The sequence below is a fragment of the Salmo salar genome, chromosome ssa01, assembly GCF_905237065.1.
Source record: "Salmo salar chromosome ssa01, Ssal_v3.1, whole genome shotgun sequence".
Lineage (NCBI taxonomy): Eukaryota > Metazoa > Chordata > Actinopteri > Salmoniformes > Salmonidae > Salmo > Salmo salar.
Genome location: NC_059442.1, coordinates 172685044 through 172704930, shown reverse-complemented (window position 1 = coordinate 172704930; position 19887 = coordinate 172685044). Strand labels below are relative to the sequence as shown.

Sequence of the window (19887 nt, the reverse complement as noted above, 5' to 3'; positions counted from 1 at the left end):
AAAACCCAAGGAGAATGCATTTGGGAAAAAATATTTGAGGTGGCAGGCCATTTCAATGCTAGTCTATGGGATATTTAAAATAATTCCTCACAGATTGCAGTTCCTATGGCTTCCACTAGATGTCAACAGTCTTTAGAAAGGGTTTCAGGTTTGTTTTTTGAAAAATGAGCAAGTAGTTGTAGTTTTTCAAGGTGTCCCTCATTAGGACTCTGAATGAGGGCACGCACTTCGTTATTTATATCCGGAATCGAACATACAATTTAAGACGGAATGTAGTATCATTTATTTACATATTAGGGTACCTGAGGATTGATTAGAAATGTTGTTTGACTTGTTTGGAAGAAGTTTACCGGTAACTTTTGGGATTCCTTTGTCTGCATGTTGAACGAGTGGATTACTGAATCAAACGCATCAACTAAACAGAATTTTTTGGGATATAAAGGACTTTATTGAACAAAACAGCCATTTGTTGTGTAGCTGGGACCCTTGGGATTGCAAACAGAGGAAGATCTTCATAGATAAGTGATTTATTTTATCGCCATTTCTGATTTTTTTGACGCCTCTGCTGGTTTGAAAAATGTTTTTAATGCTGGTGTATGCGGGGCGCTGTCCTCAGATAATCGCATGGTATGCTTTCGCCGTAAAGCCTTTTTGAAATCTGACAATGCACTTGGATTAACAAGAAGTTAAGCTTTTAAACAATGTAAGACGCTTCTATTTTCATGAATGTTTAATATTATGATTTTTGTATTTTGCGCTGTGCAATATCACCGGATGTTGTCATGGTGGGACGCTAGTGGTGGAATTGTGGACCCACTATTCACCCGTCTTGGAATACCTGATGGACAAATGCAGATCTTTCTACCTCCCGAGGGAGTTTTTCATCTGTTATCGTGACTGCTGTACACATTCCACCTCAGGACAATAAAAATAATAAGCTGGCACTTAAAAAAATAGAACTACATGGAATGCAAGTAATTGAACAGATATCAATTCGTTTTTTAATAAACAAAAAATAAATAAACAAAAATGTGGTTCATCACTACTTTTAGAAGAGCGCAAACAGTACATGTCACCACAGTTATTGTCCCAGTTCGATTGTTTTCAATACAATATCGATGTGAGCGATTCATTTGCACACACTATTGATTACAGTAGAAAAAGCTAATCAATTCCGGTTTAGAGTGTCCGCTTGGTAAATGTTGTTGTGTAGTTTCTAAAAAGGTAGTAATTTAGCTAAACACAGTGTAAGTCATCTGAACACAAGTGTGACACGTGTGTAGGGAGTAATATGTATGTCTTGGTCTTCAACATATCACATCTTACTGATTATGAATTTGGACATTGAAAACCAGTGTTTTGACACCCAGCTATACTAAACAGGAAGCATCAACAGTATCATTTCCAACTGATGTTTTAGCAATATATAACGATAGCATTTATTTTTCAACAGAAATCAGGTAAAAACTGCTGAATGAGCTCAAACCTCCTTCTCAACTTGAGATTTCTTTCATAGAAATGTATTTGTTAGCCTGCTCTAGAGCTTAAACAATTTACGATATTAAAACACCAAACCAACTTCCAAATGTTCAGATTGTCCGGGTTGCTGTAGAAAATGATTTTGATAGCATTTATACTTTTTGAATTATAACAATATTTAAAATGAGTTCCCAATGCATTTCAAATGACAAAAAAAAGGTCCATAGACTTCAATGCTAAAAAATAAATATAAATTCTAGACCTATGTCCTCCTACACCGTTTAAGCCATCAACACCAAACCAACGTTGAGATATTCAGAATGGCCAAACTGACATGGCTTGTCAAAGGTGAGCTGATACTATGTATACTTTCGGAACTATAACCATTGTAAATGTGTATAAATTAACATGGGTTTAAATGAGAACCATAGGAATACAGTGGTTGCTATTCAAAATGGTCCTGCTCCTTGGTCAATTCATCTACAAGACCATCTTTAAAAATGTTCAGGCAATCCTAACTTAAAATTCTCTCAAACCTTGATAAAATAAAATAAATTAAAATATGATTTGCATCAATTAACAAATAACTCATGAATATTTCCAGCCAGAGACGCCAAATCAACATGTTCAGGCTAACTTCCTAACTTCAAATTCTTTAAACATCTTTATCAAATATAACTACACACATTTGCAGAAATAAACTCACCAACAGTAAAACTCTTGAACCGTTCAAGCTAGAGACACCAAACCGACATGTTCAGGAAACAAACTGAAAATGGTCCAACCACACAGACAGCATGGTGAAGGCGACACAACAACCCCTCTTCAACCTCAGGAGGCTGAAGAAATTTGGCTTGGCACCTAAAACCCTCAAACTTTTACAGATGCACAGTTGAGAGCATCCTGTCGGGCTGTATCATTGCTTGGTAAAGCAACAGCACCGCCCTCAACCGCAGGGCTCTCCAGAGGGTGGTGAGGTCTGCCCACTGTATCACCGGGGGCAAACTACCTGCCCTCCAGGACACCTACAGCACCCGATGTCACAGGGAGGCCAAAAAGATCATCAAGGACAACAACCACCCGAGCCACTGCCTGTTCACCCCGCTATCATCCAGAAGGTGAGGTCAGTACATGTGCATCAAAGCTGGGACCGAGAGACTGAAAAACAGCTTCTATCTCAAGGCCATCAGACTGTTAAACAGCCATCACTAACATTGAGTGGCTTCTGCCAACATACTGACTCATCTCTAGCCACTTTAATAATGGAAAAAAATGATGTAATAAATGTATCACTAGCCACTTTAAACAATGCCACTTTATATAATGATTACATACCCTACATTACTCATCTCATATGTATATACTGTAATCTATACCATCTACTGCATCTTGCCTATGCCGTTCGGCCATCGTTCATCCATATATGTACATATTCTTAATCATTCCTTTACACTTGTGTGTATAAGGTAATTGTTGTGAAATTGTTAGATTACTTGTTAGATATTACTGCACGGTCGGAACTAGATGCACAAGCACAGAGAGGCTGCTGCCCACATACATAGACATGAAATCACTGGAAACATTAATAAATGGAACAATAGTCACTTTAAAAATGTTCACGTATTTTGCATTACTCATCTCATATGAATATACTGCATCTTAGTCTATGCCGCTCTGACATTGCTCGTCCATTTATTTATATATTCTTAAATCCATTCCTTTACTTAGATGTGTTTGTATTGGGTATATGTTGTGAAATTGTTAGATATTACTGGTTAGACATTACTGCACTTTTGTCGCTACAAGTTCAAATTATAAAAAACATTTATCAACTATAACCATATATAAATCTAGAGACAACAAACAAACTCTCGTGTTCAGGCAATCCTAACTTCCAATTCTTAAATCTTTATCAACTTTAACTACATACATTTGCATAAAATAACTCACTAACAGTAACTCATTTACAGTTCAAGCTATTGACACCAAACCAACTTTCATATATGTTTAGGCTATCCTATCTATCTACAATAACTACTGTAGTCACTACCACTACTATAACCAGTCACTACCATTACCATAGACAATACCACTACTAAACTCAGCAAAAAAAAGAAACGTCCCTTTTTCAGGACCCTGTCTTTCAAAGATAATTCTTAAAAATCCAAGTAACTTCACAGATCTTCATTGTAAAGGGTTTAAACACTGTTTCCCATGCTTGTTCAATGAACCATAAACAATTAATGAACATGCACCTGTGGAATGGTCGTTAAGACACTAACAGCTTACAGACGGTAGGCAATTAAGGTCACAGTTATGAAAACTTAGGACACTAAAGAGGCCTTTCTACTGACTCTGAAAAACACCAAAAGAAAGATGCCCAGGGTCCCTGCTCATCTGCGTGAACTTTCCTTGGGCATGCTGCAAGGAGACATGAGGACTGCAGATGTGGCCAGGGCAATAAATTGCAATGTCCGTACTGTGAGACGCCTAAGACAGCACTACATGGAGACAGGACGGACAGCTGATCGTCCTCGCAGTGGCAGACCACGTGTAACAACACCTGCACAGGACCGGTACATTCGAACAGCACACCAGCGGGACAGGTACAGGATGGCAACAACAACTGCTCGAGTTACACCAGGAACGCACAATCCCTCCATCAGTGCTCAGACTGTCCACAATAGGCTGAGAGAGGCTGGACTGAGGGCTTGTAGGCCTGTTGTAAGGCAGGTCCTCAACAGACATGACCGGCAACAACGTCGCCTATGGGCACAAACCCACTGTCTCTGGACCAGACAGGACTGGCAAAATGTGCTCTTCACTGACGAGTCGCGATTTTGTCTCACCAGGGGTGATGGTTGGATTTGCATTTATCGTCGAAGAAATGAGCGTTACACCGAGGCCTGTACTCTGGAGCGGGATCGATTTGGAGGTGGAGGGTCCGTCATGGTCTGGGGCGGTGTGTCACAGCATCACCGGACTGAGCTTGTTGTCATTGCAGGCAATCTCAACGCTGTGCGTTACAGGGAAGACATCCTCCTCTCTCATGTGGTACCCTTCCTGCAGGCTCATCCTGACATGACCCTCCAACATGACAATGCCACCAGCCATACTGCTCGTTCTGTGCGGGATTTCCTGCTAGACAGGAATGTCAGTGTTCTGCCATGGCCAGCGGATCTCAATCCCATTGAGCACGTCTGGGACCTGTTGGATCGGAGGGTGAGGGCTAGGGCCATTCCCTCCAGAAATGTCCAGGAACTTGCAGGTGCCTTGGTGGAAGAGTGGGGTAACATCTCACAGCAAGAACTGGCAAATCTGGTGCAGTCCGTGAGGAGGAGATGCACTGCAGTACTTAATGCAGCTGGTGGCCACACCAGATACTGACTGTTACTTTTGATTTTGACCCCCCCTTTGTTCAGGGACACATTATTCAATTTGTTAGTCACATGTCTGGAACTTGTTCAGTTTATGTCTCAGTTGTTGAATCTTATGTTCATACAAATATTTACACATGTTCAGTTTGCTGAAAATATACACAGTTGACAGAGGACATTTATTTTTTTGCCGAGTTTATAACCACTACAATTACTACCGTAGACACTATATACACCATTACTACTGTAGACACTACCACAACTATATATACCATTACTACCGTAGACACTACCACTACTATATCTACCAATACTACTGCAGACACTACCACTACTATAACCAGTCACTACAATTACTACCGTAGACACTACATATACCACTACTACCGTAGACACTACCACTACTATATCTACCATTACTACCGTAGACACTACCACTACTATATATACCATTACTACCGTAGACACTACCACAACTATATATACCATTACTACCGCAGACACTACCACTACTATATCTACCATTACTACCGTAGACACTACCACTACTATATCTACCATTACTACCGCAGACACTACCACTACTATATCTACCATTACTACTGCAGACACTACCACTACTATATATACCATTACTACTGCAGACACTACCACTACTATATCTACCATTACTACTGTAGTCACTACCACTACTATAACCAGTCACTACCACTACTATAACCAGACACTACCACTACTATAACCAGACACTACCACTACTATAACCAGACACTACCACTACTATAACCAGACACTACCACTACTATAACCAGTCACTACCACTACCATTACTATAACCAGTCACTACCACTACCATTACTATAACCAGTCACTACCACTACTATAACCAGTCACTACCACTACTATAACCAGTCACTACCACTACTATAACCAGACACTACCACTACTATAACCAGACACTACCACTACTATAACCAGACACTACCACTACTATAACCAGTCACTACCACTAATATAACCAGTCACTACCACTACTATAACCAGTCACTACCACTACTATAACCAGTCACTACCACTACTATAACCAGTCACTACCACTACTATAACCAGTCACTACCACTACTATATCCAGTCACTACCACTACTATATCCAGTCACTACCACTACTATAACCAGTCACTACTACTACTATAACCAGTCACTACCACTACTATAACCAGACACTACCACTACTATAACCAGTCACTACCACTACTATAACCAGACACTACCACTACCATTACTATAACCAGTCACTACCACTACTATAACCAGACACTACCACTACTATATCTACCATTACTACTGTAGTCACTACCACTACTATAACCAGTCACTACCACTACTATAGCCAGTCACTACCACTACTATAACCAGTCACTACCACTACTATAACCAGTCACTACCACTACTATAACCAGTCACTACCACTACTATAACCAGTCACTACCACTACTATAACCAGACACTACCACTACTATAACCAGTCACTACCACTACTATAACCAGTCACTACCACTACTATAACCAGTCACTACCACTACTATAACCAGACACTACCACTACTATAACCAGTCACTACCACTACTATAACCAGTCACTACCACTACTATAACCAGTCACTACCACTACCACTACTATAACCAGTCACTACCACTACTATAACCAGTCACTACCACTACTATAACCAGACACTACCACTACTATAACCAGACACTACCACTAATATAACCAGTCACTACCATTACTACTGTAGACACTACCACTACTATAACCAGTCACTACCACTACTATAACCAGTCACTACCACTACTATAACCAGTCACTACCACTACTATAACCAGACACTACCACTAATATAACCAGACACTACCATTACTACTGTAGACACTACCACTAATATAACCAGACACTACCACTAACATAACCAGACACTACCACTACTATATCTACCATTACTACTGCAGACACTACCACTACTATATCTACCATTACTACTGCAAACACTACCACTACCACTGTAGACACTACCACAAATATAATGTACCAGTCAAAAGTTTGGACACACCTACTCATTCCAGGGTATTTCTATATTTTTACTATTTTCTAAATTGTAGAATAATAGTGAAGACATCAAAACTATGAAATAACACATATGGAATCATGTAGTAACCAAAAAAGGTGTTATACAAATACACTTCAAAGTAGCCACCCTTTGCCTTGATGACAGCTTTGCATTATCTCAACCAGCTTCACCTGGAATGCATTTCCAACAAGGAGTTCCCACATATGCTGAGCACTTGTTGGCTGTTTTTCATTCACTCTGCGGTCCAACTCATGCAAAACCATCTCAATTGGGTTTAGGTCAGGTGATTGTGGAGGCCAGGTCATCTGATGCAGCACTCCATCACTCTCCTTCTTGGTCAAATAGCCCTTACACAGCCTGGAGGTGTGTTGGATCATTGTCCTGTGGAAAAACGAATCAGCGTCCCACGAAGTGCAAACCAGATGGGATGGTGTATCGTTGCAGAATGCTGTGGTAGCAATGCTGTTTAAGTATGCATTGAATTCTAAATAAATCACTGACAGTGTCTCCAGCAAAGCAGCCCCACACCATAACACCTCCTCCTCCATGCTTCACGGTGGAACCACACATGCAGAGATCATCCTTTCACCTACTCTGCGTCTCACAAAGACAATGCGGGTGGAACCAAAAATCTCAAATTTGGACTCATCAGACCAAAGGACAAATTCCCACCGGTCTAATGTCCATTGCTCGTATTTCTTGGCCCAAGCAAGTCTCTTCTTATTGGTGTCCTTCAGTAGTGGTTTCTTTGCAGCAATTCAACCATGAAGGTCTGATTCACGCAATCTCTGAACAGCTGATGTTGAAATGTCTGTTACTTGAACTCTGAAGCATTTATTTGGGCTACAATTTCTAAGGCTGGTAAATCTAATGAACGTATCCTCTGCATCAGAGGGAACTCTGGGTCTTCCATTCCAGTGGTGGTCCTCATGAGAGGCAGTTTCATCATAGCGCTTGATGTTTTTTGCAACTGCCCTTGAAGAAACTTTCAAGATTGACTGACCTTCATGTCTTAAAGTAATGATGGACTGTCGTTTCTCTCTGCTTATTTGAGCTGTTCTTACCATAATATGGACTTGGTATTTTACCAAATAGGGCTACCTTCTGTATACCATCTCTACCTTGTCACAACACAACTTGATTGACTCAAGCGCATTACTTATTTGCACTGAGTCTTAAGAGTAACCACGTGTTGTTCTCCCTCCAAGTTGGGCGTGTGGCCGACGGGGGTATATAATACACCAGACAGTGTGAGGGTTATTACATGTTTACTAGCAAAATGAACATGAAGCCATCCCTTAGGAGAGCTTAGGAAGGGGGTTGAGGCTGGGACAGGACTCAGGTCTCTCCTGTGACTGACCTGGTTTGACAGCACTAACAAATCACTATCACCACTCATCATTTGTCACATTCACAAAAACACAGTCAGAGTCCCAAATGGCACCCTATTCCTTATATAGTGCACTACTTTAGACCAGAGCCCTATTCCCTATATAGTGCACTACTTTAGACCAGAGCCCTATATAGTACACTACTTTAGACCAGAGCCCAATACAGTACACTACTTTAGACCACAGCCCTATATAGTGAACTACTTTAGACCACAGCCCTATATAGTGAACTACTTTAGACCACAGCCCTATTCCCTATATAGTGTACTACTTTAGACCACAGGACTATATAGTGAACTACTTTAGACCACAGCCCTATTCCCTATATAGTGCACTACTTTAGACCACAGGACTATATAGTGAACTACTTTAGACCACAGCCCTATTCCCTATATAGTGCACTACTTTAGACCACAGGACTATATAGTGAACTACTTTAGACCACAGCCCTATTCCCTATATAGTGCACTACTTTAGACCACAGGACTATATAGTGAACTACTTTAGACCACAGCCCTATAAAAGGGAATAGCATGCCATTTAGAAAACCACCGAGGTGACATTAATCTACCTCACGTCCCTGTGATACTGATGCCCATTGTGTTAACATGGTGAAACCCATGCCAGGGCCTTCTTACTATGATGCCCATCGTGTTAACATGGTGAAACCCATGCCAGGGCCTTCTTACTATGATGCCCATCGTGTTAACATGGTGAAACCCATGCCAGGGCCTTCTTACTATGATGCCCATCGTGTTAACATGGTGAAACCCATGCCAGGGCCTTCTTACTATGATGCCCATCGTGTTAACATGGTGAAACCCATGCCAGGGCCTTCTTACTATGATGCCCATCGTGTTAACATGGTGAAACCCATGCCAGGGCCTTCTTACTATGATGCCCATCGTGTTAACATGGTGAAACCCATGCCAGGGCCTTCTTACTATGATGCCCATCGTGTTAACATGGTGAAACCCATGCCAGGGCCTTCTTACTATGATGCCCATCGTGTTAACATGGTGAAACCCATGCCAGGGCCTTCTTACTATGATGCCCATCGTGTTAACATGGTGAAACCCATGCCAGGGCCTTCTTACTATGATGCCCATCGTGTTAACATGGTGAAACCCATGCCAGGGCCTTCTTACTATGATGCCCATCGTGTTAACATGGTGAAACCCATGCCAGGGCCTTCTTACTATGATGCCCATCGTGTTAACATGGTGAAACCCATGCCAGGGCCTTCTTACTATGATGCCCATCGTGTTAACATGGTGAAACCCATGCAGTGTTTTTGACTAGCGGCTATAAAGCCGATTACAGATACATTTTCAGAGGGCAAATTTTTACACTTAACCTTAAGGTCTATTTCTACGCCCCCCGCGGAAATCTAATTAGCATAATACAACAACAAAAAAACATAACAATCTGTCTGTTTTGCATTGGATGCGTCTCAATTTACCACATCCGCCTATGTCGCAATTTCGCATCTGCTGTGAAAGATGACAGAGCGGTGTTTGCACAGACCATGAGACATCACGAAAAAACGGTCTTCTCACAAAATCATCTGGAACGGTTTGTCCTAGAAAACTATTCTGCCAGGCACGCGTCGGCTGGAGAGGCGTGAAGCTCACCGCCATTGGAATCTGGAGCAGTGGAAACACGTTCTCTGGAGTGATGGATCACGCTTCAATCATCTGGTAGTTTGACGGACAAATCTGGGTTTGGTGGACGGCAGGAGAAGGCTACGCGTTGTGCCAACTGTAAAGTTTGGTGGAGGAGGAATAATGGTCTGGGGCTGTTTTTTCATGGTTCAGGCTAGGCCTCTTAGTTCCAGTGAAGGGAAATCGTAATACTACAGCATACAATGACATTCTAGATGATTCTGTGCTTCCAAATTTGTGGCAACAATTCCCCCGTGCACAAAAACGAGGTCCATACAGAAATCGTTTGTCAAGATCGATGTGGAAGAACTTGACTGCACAGAGCCCTAACCTCAACCCCATCTAACACCTTTGGAATGATTTGGAACGCCGCCTGCGAGCCAGGTGTAATCACTCAACATCAGTACCCGACCTCACTAATGCTCTTGTGGCTGAATGGAAGCAAGTCCCCGCAGCAATGTTCCAACATCTAGTGGAAAGCCTTCCCAGAAGAGTGGAGGCTGTTATAGCAGCAAAGGGGGGACCAACTCCATATTAATACCCATGATTTTGGAATGAGATGTTTGACGAGCAGGTGTCCACATACTTTCGGTGATGTAGTGCATGTTTTAGAAGACAGTATCTGACTAATCCTATTTTCTATATTCTGTTAATTGTAAGGCATGGTCAGCACCTTATCAAATCCATGGTATATGTTAATGCATTGGCAAATATAGGTTCTGATTTAAAGCAAAACAAAGTGTAAAAACCTGAGTAATTTTGTCAAATGTCCAAAACGTAGTTATTGAGACCTCAGACCGGCACCCAGCATTGAACACAGCCTTCTCAGAGCCTGAGATAGACTACACCAAGGCGTAGACTTTGGGGACACGCCAAAAAACTGCAGGAATGTTTGATGACTATCAATCTGTCCTAGCCAATGTTTAAGCAAAGTACTGAAATAATCTGTAAGAGCTACGGCACAGCAGAGACCCTGCAAGGAATACAGGACAGCATAGAGCCTGGAGGAATACAGAACTACAGCAAAGACCCTGGAGGAATACAGAACTACAGAACAGCATAGACCCTGGAGGAATACTGAACAGCATAGAGCCTGGAGGAATACAGAACGACAGGACAGCATAGAGCCTGGAGGAATACAGAACTACAGGACAGCATAGAGCCTGGAGGAATACAGAACTACAGGACAGCATAGAGCCTGGAGGAATACAGAACGACAGGACAGCATAGAGCCTGGAGGAATACAGAACGACAGGACAGCATAGAGCCTGGAGGAATACAGAACTACAGGACAGCATAGAGCCTGGAGGAATACAGAACTACAGGACAGCATAGAGCCTGGAGGAATACAGAACGACAGGACAGCATAGAGCCTGGAGGAATACAGAACGACAGGACAGCATAGAGCCTGGAGGAATACAGAACGACAGGACAGCATAGAGCCAGGAGGAAAACAGAACTACAGGACAGCATAGAGCCTGGAGGAATACAGAACTACAGGACAGCATAGAGCCTGGAGGAATACAGAACTACAGGACAGCATAGAGCCTGGAGGAATACAGAACTACAGGACAGCATAGAGCCTGGAGGAATACAGAACTACAGGACAGCATAGAGCCTGGAGGAATATAGAACTACAGGACAGCATAGAGCCTGGAGGAATACAGAACGACAGGACAGCATAGAGCCTGGAGGATTACAGGACAGCATAGAGCCTGGAGGAATACAGAACTACAGGACAGCATAGACCCTGGAGGAATACAGGACAGCATAGAGCCTGGAGGAATACAGAACTACAGAACAGCATAGAGCCTGGAGGAATACAGAACTACAGGACAGCATAGAGCCTGGAGGAATACAGAACTACAGGACAGCATAGACCCTGGAGGAATACTGAACAGCATAGAGCCTGGAGGAATAGAGAATGACAGGACAGCATAGAGCCTGGAGGAATACAGAACTACAGGACAGCATAGAGCCTGGAGGATTACAGGACAGCATAGAGCCTGGAGGAATACAGAACTACAGGACAGCATAGACCCTGGAGGAATACAGGACAGCATAGAGCCTGGAGGAATACAGAACTACAGGACAGCATAGACCCTGGAGGAATACTGAACAGCATAGAGCCTGGAGGAATAGAGAATGACAGGACAGCATAGAGCCTGGAGGAATACAGAACTACAGGACAGCATAGAGCCTGGAGGAATACAGAACTACAGGACAGCATAGAGCCTGGAGGAATACAGGACTACAGGACAGCATAGAGCCTGGAGGAATACAGAACTACAGGACAGCATAGAGCCTGGAGGAATACAGAACGACAGGACAGCATAGAGCCTGGAGGAATAGAGAATGACAGGACAGCATAGAGCCTGGAGGAATACAGAACTACAGGACAGCATAGAGCCTGGAGGAATACAGAACTACAGGACAGCATAGAGCCTGGAGGAATACAGAACTACAGGACAGCATAGAGCCTGGAGGAATACAGGACGACAGGACAGCATAGAGCCTGGAGGAATACAGAACTACAGGACAGCATAGAGCCTGGAGGAATACAGAACTACAGGACAGCATAGAGCCTGGAGGAATACAGAACTACAGGACAGCATAGAGCCTGGAGGAATACAGAACTACAGGACAGCGTAGAGCCTGGAGGAATACAGAACTACAGGACAGCATAGAGCCTGGAGGAATATATGACCCAGAACTACAGGACAGCATAGAGCCTGGAAGAATACAGAACTACAGGACAGCATAGAGCCTGGAGGAATATATGACCCAGAACTACAGGGCAGCATAGAGCCTGGAGGAATACAGAACTACAGGACAGCATAAAGCCTGGAGGAATACAGAACTACAGGGCAGCATAGAGCCTGGAGGAATACAGAACTACAGGACAGCATAGAGCCTGGAGGAATACAAAACTACAGGACAGCATAGAGCCTGGAGGAATACAGAACTACAGGACAGCATAGAGCCAGGAGGAATACAGAACTACAGGACAGCATAGAGCCTGGAGGAATATAGAACTACAGGACAGCATAGAGCCTGGAGGAATACAGAACTACAGGACAGCATAGAGCCTGGAGGAATACAGAACGACAGGACAGCATAGAGCCTGGAGGAACACATGACCCAGAACTACAGGACAGCATAGAGCCTGGAAGAATACAGAACTACAGGACAGCATAGAGCCTGGAGGAATACAGAACGACAGGACAGCATAGAGCCTGGAGGAATACAGAACTACAGGACAGCATAGAGCCTGGAGGAATACAGAACTGCAGGACAGCATAGAGCCTGGAGGAATACAGAACGACAGGACAGCATAGAGCCTGGAGGAATACAGAACTACAGGACAGCATAGAGCCTGGAGGAATACAGAACGACAGGACAGCATAGAGCCTGGAGGAATACAGAACTACAGGACAGCATAGAGCCTGGAGGAATATATGACCCAGAACTACAGGGCTGCATAAAGCCTGGAGGAATACAGAACAACAGGACAGCATAGAGCCTGGAGGAAAACAGAACTACAGGACAGCATAGAGCCTGGAGGAATACAGAACTACATGACAGCATAGAGCCTGGAGGAATACAGAACTACAGGACAGCATAGAGCCTGGAGGAATACAGGACAGCATAGAGCCTGGAGGAATACAGAACTACAGGACAGCATAGAGCCTGGAGGAATACAGAACGACAGGACAGCATAGAGCCTGGAGGAACACATGACCCAGAACTACAGGACAGCATAGAGCCTGGAAGAATACAGAACTACAGGACAGCATAGAGCCTGGAGGAATACAGAACGACAGGACAGCATAGAGCCTGGAGGAATACAGAACTACAGGACAGCATAGAGCCTGGAGGAATACAGAACTGCAGGACAGCATAGAGCCTGGAGGAATACAGAACGACAGGACAGCATAGAGCCTGGAGGAATACAGAACTACAGGACAGCATAGAGCCTGGAGGAATACAGAACGACAGGACAGCATAGAGCCTGGAGGAATACAGAACTACAGGACAGCATAGAGCCTGGAGGAATATATGACCCAGAACTACAGGGCTGCATAAAGCCTGGAGGAATACAGAACAACAGGACAGCATAGAGCCTGGAGGAAAACAGAACTACAGGACAGCATAGAGCCTGGAGGAATACAGAACTACATGACAGCATAGAGCCTGGAGGAATACAGAACTACAGGACAGCATAGAGCCTGGAGGAATACAGGACAGCATAGAGCCTGGAGGAATACAGAACTACAGGACAGCATAGAGCCTGGAGGAATACAGAACTACAGGACAGCATAGAGCCTGGAGGAATACAGGACAGCATAGAGCCTGGAGGAATACAGAACGACAGGACAGCATAGAGCCAGGAGGAAAACAGAACTACAGGACAGCATAGAGCCTGGAGGAATACAGAACTACAGGACAGCATAGAGCCTGGAGGAATACAGAACTACAGGACAGCATAGAGCCTGGAGGAATACAGAACTACAGGACAGCATAGAGCCTGGAGGAATACAGAACTACAGGACAGCATAGAGCCTGGAGGAATATAGAACTACAGGACAGCATAGAGCCTGGAGGAATACAGAACGACAGGACAGCATAGAGCCTGGAGGATTACAGGACAGCATAGAGCCTGGAGGAATACAGAACTACAGGACAGCATAGACCCTGGAGGAATACAGGACAGCATAGAGCCTGGAGGAATACAGAACTACAGAACAGCATAGAGCCTGGAGGAATACAGAACTACAGGACAGCATAGAGCCTGGAGGAATACAGAACTACAGGACAGCATAGACCCTGGAGGAATACTGAACAGCATAGAGCCTGGAGGAATAGAGAATGACAGGACAGCATAGAGCCTGGAGGAATACAGAACTACAGGACAGCATAGAGCCTGGAGGATTACAGGACAGCATAGAGCCTGGAGGAATACAGAACTACAGGACAGCATAGACCCTGGAGGAATACAGGACAGCATAGAGCCTGGAGGAATACAGAACTACAGGACAGCATAGACCCTGGAGGAATACTGAACAGCATAGAGCCTGGAGGAATAGAGAATGACAGGACAGCATAGAGCCTGGAGGAATACAGAACTACAGGACAGCATAGAGCCTGGAGGAATACAGAACTACAGGACAGCATAGAGCCTGGAGGAATACAGGACTACAGGACAGCATAGAGCCTGGAGGAATACAGAACTACAGGACAGCATAGAGCCTGGAGGAATACAGAACGACAGGACAGCATAGAGCCTGGAGGAATAGAGAATGACAGGACAGCATAGAGCCTGGAGGAATACAGAACTACAGGACAGCATAGAGCCTGGAGGAATACAGAACTACAGGACAGCATAGAGCCTGGAGGAATACAGAACTACAGGACAGCATAGAGCCTGGAGGAATACAGGACGACAGGACAGCATAGAGCCTGGAGGAATACAGAACTACAGGACAGCATAGAGCCTGGAGGAATACAGAACTACAGGACAGCATAGAGCCTGGAGGAATACAGAACTACAGGACAGCATAGAGCCTGGAGGAATACAGAACTACAGGACAGCGTAGAGCCTGGAGGAATACAGAACTACAGGACAGCATAGAGCCTGGAGGAATATATGACCCAGAACTACAGGACAGCATAGAGCCTGGAAGAATACAGAACTACAGGACAGCATAGAGCCTGGAGGAATATATGACCCAGAACTACAGGGCAGCATAGAGCCTGGAGGAATACAGAACTACAGGACAGCATAAAGCCTGGAGGAATACAGAACTACAGGGCAGCATAGAGCCTGGAGGAATACAGAACTACAGGACAGCATAGAGCCTGGAGGAATACAAAACTACAGGACAGCATAGAGCCTGGAGGAATACAGAACTACAGGACAGCATAGAGCCAGGAGGAATACAGAACTACAGGACAGCATAGAGCCTGGAGGAATATAGAACTACAGGACAGCATAGAGCCTGGAGGAATACAGAACTACAGGACAGCATAGAGCCTGGAGGAATACAGAACGACAGGACAGCATAGAGCCTGGAGGAACACATGACCCAGAACTACAGGACAGCATAGAGCCTGGAAGAATACAGAACTACAGGACAGCATAGAGCCTGGAGGAATACAGAACGACAGGACAGCATAGAGCCTGGAAGAATACAGAACTACAGGACAGCATAGAGCCTGGAGGAATACAGAACTGCAGGACAGCATAGAGCCTGGAGGAATACAGAACGACAGGACAGCATAGAGCCTGGAGGAATACAGAACTACAGGACAGCATAGAGCCTGGAGGAATACAGAACGACAGGACAGCATAGAGCCTGGAGGAATACAGAACTACAGGACAGCATAGAGCCTGGAGGAATATATGACCCAGAACTACAGGGCTGCATAAAGCCTGGAGGAATACAGAACAACAGGACAGCATAGAGCCTGGAGGAAAACAGAACTACAGGACAGCATAGAGCCTGGAGGAATACAGAACTACATGACAGCATAGAGCCTGGAGGAATACAGAACTACAGGACAGCATAGAGCCTGGAGGAATACAGGACAGCATAGAGCCTGGAGGAATACAGAACTACAGGACAGCATAGAGCCTGGAGGAATACAGAACGACAGGACAGCATAGAGCCTGGAGGAACACATGACCCAGAACTACAGGACAGCATAGAGCCTGGAAGAATACAGAACTACAGGACAGCATAGAGCCTGGAGGAATACAGAACGACAGGACAGCATAGAGCCTGGAGGAATACAGAACTACAGGACAGCATAGAGCCTGGAGGAATACAGAACTGCAGGACAGCATAGAGCCTGGAGGAATACAGAACGACAGGACAGCATAGAGCCTGGAGGAATACAGAACTACAGGACAGCATAGAGCCTGGAGGAATACAGAACGACAGGACAGCATAGAGCCTGGAGGAATACAGAACTACAGGACAGCATAGAGCCTGGAGGAATATATGACCCAGAACTACAGGGCTGCATAAAGCCTGGAGGAATACAGAACAACAGGACAGCATAGAGCCTGGAGGAAAACAGAACTACAGGACAGCATAGAGCCTGGAGGAATACAGAACTACATGACAGCATAGAGCCTGGAGGAATACAGAACTACAGGACAGCATAGAGCCTGGAGGAATACAGGACAGCATAGAGCCTGGAGGAATACAGAACTACAGGACAGCATAGAGCCTGGAGGAATACAGAACTACAGGACAGCATAGAGCCTGGAGGAATACAGGACAGCATAGAGCCTGGAGGAATACAGAACTACAGGACAGCATAGAGCCTGGAGGAATACAGAACTACAGGACAGCATAGAGCCAGGAGGAATACAGAACTACAGGACAGCATAGAGCCTGGAGGAATACAGAACTACAGGACAGCATAGAGCCTGGAGGAATACAGAACTACAGGACAGCATAGAGCCTGGAGGAATACAGAACTACAGGACAGCATAGAGCCTGGAGGAATACAGAACTACAGGGCAGCATAGAGCCTGGAGGAATACAGAACTACGGGACAGCATAGAGCCTGGAGGAATACAGAACTACAGGTGTTTTATTATGAATAATAAGTCTACCAAGGATTCATCGAAGTGAAAAAAGCTGCCCAAATCTATCAACCCAGGTAACATTTATTCCCATTTTCCAAAGCCCACGTTTCATCTGTTATTTTTTTTTTTTTTGTCCATGGAAAAACGAAGCATCATAAATTGAACAAATGAAAATATTCAATAGTTTTACCAGGCACTGCACAGGCGCAACAAGTTATGATTCAGCTGCACGGTTTCCTGCCGTGAGATTCGGACATATTAAATAGACGTTGACCAGGAACACTACATCGGCGGTAACTACCATTTAAACAGTTGTCAATTGATTGTGAATGATAATACGTGGCCGGTAACATACTAGTCCGACTTTTGTAAACAACCTACCTACGGTTTCATAGACACCTGAAGATGCAGCTCACGGTGCGCAAGGGAGAAGGAAAAACGGACACATCTCGTGTATAATAGGCTACGTGTTGGAGATTAAATGTTTTATGTTCGAGATAAAAAAAATAAATGAATTCCTACTTACAGTCGTTCTGTCTCAGCGATATTTACAAACTGTTGCTTGAAACGCCAAAAAAATATATATATATATTTCGGAGTCAACTCTCAAACTCCAAAAAGTGAATTCCGTTATTGTGTTGGTCATCAGAGTCGCATGTGTTGTTTCTTCCAATCCAAGTCGAGGATGTGTGATCTTTTCATTTTACAGTCCATGGAGACGAGTGTGCTTTTGTGATTGCATAGTTATGGTGGCTCTCTCCTCTCCAGCGTCTCAGAGCCCTGCTGCCACTCGACCGGGACCGCTGTACGCGTATGACGTCACACGGTTCTCTTGAGTGTATAATTGAAAACACTCTTTTTTTTTTTTTTTGTAGAGAGAGAGAGAGGGGGGGAGAGACACGCGATTGTATTCTTTACCAATTAGCTTTCTATATGTTCTAGTTTGGGTAGTTGTGTTTTTCTTTCTGTGATATTATAGGCTAAGGTTAAATATAGATTGTTTTTTTAATAGCGTCGTATTGGCACGCAAACGTTAGGTCTACAGTGATGCTTATGAAAATCAAATCAAATGTATTTATATAGCCCTAACAGATTATCTATAGAGGACTGTGTACCAGTACCTTGATGTAACAGATTATCTATAGATCTGGAGGGCTGTGTACCAGTACCTTGATGTAACAGATTATCTATAGAGGACTGTGTACCAGTACCTTGATGTAACAGATTAACTATAGAGGACTGTGTACCAGTACCTTGATGTAACAGATTATCTATAGATCTGGAGGGCTGTGTACCAGTACCTTGATGTAACAGATTATCTATAGAGGACTGTGTACCAGTACCTTGATGTAACAGATTATCTATAGATCTGCAGCTGATATCTCAAAGTGCTGTACAGAAACCCAGCCTAAAACCCCAAACAGCAAGCAATGCAGAAGCATTATATTTACATTTCAGTAATTTAGCAGACACTCTTATCCAGAGCGACTTACAGTAGTGAATACATACATTTCATGCATTTTTTTTGCACTGGCCCGCCGTGGGAATCGAACCCACAACCCTGTCGTTGCACACACCTGGCGTTGCAAACACCATGCTCTACCAACTGAGTCACAGGGAAGCCATCACATGAAACGCATCACAGCCAGTCAAATTGAAAATGAATTTAAGGCAGAACTGCTGCTCATGCAGGCCTACTTTGTTTAAAATGCACATCTTCCTTTAAATTAAGCAGGTGACAACAGATATCTGCATAATTTCCTGATAAAGTTTGCTTTGAACAACATGGCTAGGTTTATATTATGCAACAGTTAGTGACATGTTTTCAGGGAGGATGGGGGCTGTCAGAAACGTGGAAGTATTCTGAACATGAGATATGTTTACATAAACACGCATTACCTAGCTAAAACTCTATAGTTGTGTTCTGTTTGTGTTTCAGTATAACCTCATTATCAGATTAACTATAGACCTGGAGGGCTGTGCATCAGTACCTTGATGTAACAGATTATCTATAGAGGACTGTGCATCAGTACCTTGAGTTATTAACAGATTATCTATAGACCTGGAGGCGTGTGTGTGTGTGTGTGTGTGTGTGTGTGTGTGTGTGTGTGTGTGTGTGTGTGTGTGTGTGTGTATCAGAGGAGGCTGCTGAGGGGAGGACGGCTCATAATAATGGCTGGAATGGAGTAAATGGAACGGCATCAAAACCATGGAAACCATGTGTTTGATGTATTTCATACCGTTCCACCTA

At 43.9% G+C, this 19887-nt stretch overlaps 1 protein-coding gene across 2 annotated transcripts in view; it reads right to left on the bottom strand.

Moving 5' to 3' along the window:
• Positions 1 to 18435, bottom strand: part of LOC106572527 (lysophosphatidic acid receptor 1) — an 86592-nt gene extending 68157 nt beyond the window's left edge. The window contains exon 1 of one of the 2 annotated variants that reach the window (XM_014146779.2): positions 18018 to 18435. The gene's annotated coding sequence lies outside the window, so the exon portion shown is untranslated. The remainder of the gene's footprint in view (positions 1 to 18017) is intronic. The other variant, XM_014146771.2, reaches the window with a different exon arrangement.
• Between the last annotated feature and the right edge of the window lie 1452 nt (positions 18436 to 19887).